This window comes from Hyla sarda, chromosome 5, assembly GCF_029499605.1.
Source record: "Hyla sarda isolate aHylSar1 chromosome 5, aHylSar1.hap1, whole genome shotgun sequence".
NCBI lineage: Eukaryota > Metazoa > Chordata > Amphibia > Anura > Hylidae > Hyla > Hyla sarda.
In genome coordinates, this window is record NC_079193.1 from 60,146,170 (window position 1) to 60,148,567 (window position 2,398).

Consider the following 2,398-nt stretch of genomic DNA (forward strand, 5'->3'; position numbering starts at 1 on the left):
CCTTTCTTTGCTGGTGCATTTCTCACTTCCCAGGAATTAAAGGGATTATCCAGGAAAAAACTTTTTTTTATATATCAACTGGTTCCAGAAAGTTAAACAGATTTGTAAATTACTTCTATTAAAAAATATTAATCCTTTCAGTACTTATGAGCTGCTGAAGTTGAGTTGTTCTTTTCTGTCTAAGTGCTCTCTGATGACACGTGTCTTGGGAACCGCCCAGTTTAGAAGCAAATCCCCATAGCAAACCTCTTCTACTCTGTGCAGTTCCTGAGACAAGCAGAGATGTCAGCAGAGAGCACTGTTGCCAGACAGAAAAGAACAACTCAACTTCAGCAGCTGATAATTATTGAAAGGATTAAGATTTTTTAATAGAAGTAATTTACAAATCTGTTTAACTTTCTGGAGCCAGTTGATATAACTATAACTATTGTTCACATCCAGGATCTCTCTCGTGTCTATACACAATCAAAAGCCTTTAATATGCACATGCCTCAAACACTGATACAATTATTACAGTCACGTGTACTGTAAATAATATTCCCTGGTACAGTACATACATCTAGTGCACTGTAGAAGTATATCACACACATACATATAATACATACAGGCAAAAATATGTATATGTGTTATGTACACATATATGTAATAAACATATATACCACACAAACACAAGCACATACAACAACATGTACAACTGCATTATACATGTAAGTATATATAACTCATGCGCATACATATAATACATACATGAACATAATGTATACACATGCATATAAGATATACACCTGCACATAATATATATATATATAGACACACATATAATGCACCTATACATATATACAGGTTACATACTGGAGATGCATATAGCACATGCACGTACATATAATGCATACAAAAAACATTAAATACAGTAAATTCCATTCGTCACAAACTTCTCGGCTCGGCAGTTGATGACTTTATCCTGCATACATTAGTTCAGCTTTCAGGTGCTCTGGTGGGCTGGAGACTCTTTCCTAGGACTGTATCCACCTTTTCCAGCCCACCGGAGCACCTGAAAGCTGAACTAATTTATGCAGGAAAAGTCATCAACTGTCAGGCTGAGAAGTTTGTGACGAATCGAATTTACTGTAAGTTCGCTCATCTCTAATGTGCATAATATGTTCTTACACATAAGAAATGCAGATATATATTCAGTAAGCACATACATATATACATGACAAAGAGGAGACATACATGCACATAATATGTGCACATACATGCCATGCATTCATATGTATAGACACAGGATGCATGCATACATACACAGAGATAGATCGATGAATGGATAGATAGATAGATAGAAAGATAGATAGATAATAGATAGATAGATAATAGATAGATAGATATGAGAGATAGATAGATATGAGATAGATAGATAGATAGATAGATATGAGATAGATAGATAGATAGATAGATAGATAATAGATAGATAGATAATAGATAGATAGATAGATAGATGCACATAGATGTAATACACACACAACCCGAATAAATTTAGACTCATATAATACATAACAAATGGACGTACATACAGTCCTAGCCGTAAATGTTGTCACCCCTGAAATTTTTCTAAAAAATTAAGTATTCCTCACAGAAAAGGATTGCTGTAACACATGTTTTGCTATACACATGTTTATTCCCTTTTTGTATATTGGAGCTAAACCAAAAAGGGAGGAAAAAAAGCAAATTGGACATAATGTCACCAAACTCCAAAAATGGTCTGGACAAAATTATTGGCACCCTTTCAAAATTGTGGAAAAATAAGATTGTTTCAAGCATGTGATGCTCCTTTAAACTCACCTGGGGCAAGTAACAGGTGTGGGCAATATAAAAATCACACCTGAAAGCAGATAAAAAGGAGAGAAGTTCACTTAGTATTTGCATTGTGTGTCTGTGTGTGCCACACTAAGCATAGACAACAGAAAGAGGAGAAGAGAACTGAGGACTTGAGAACCAAAACTGTGGAAAAATATCAGCAATCTCAATGTTACAAGTCCATCTCCAGAGATCTAGGTTTGCCTTTGTCCACAGTGTGCAACATTATCAAGAACTTTGCAACCCATTACACTGTAGCTAATCTCCCTGGGCGTGGACGGAAGAGAAAAATGTATGAAAGGCTTCAACACAGGATAGTCCGGATGGTGGATAAGCAGCCCCAAACAAGTTCCAAAGATATTCAAGCTGTCCTGCAGGCTCAGGGAGCATCAGTGTCAGCACAAACTATCCATCGTCATTTAAATGAAATGAAACGCTATGGCAGGAGACCCAGGAGGACCCCACTTCTGACACAGAGACAAAAAAAGCAAGACTACATATTGCCAAAATGAACTTGAGCAAGCCAAAATCCTTCTGGGAAAAC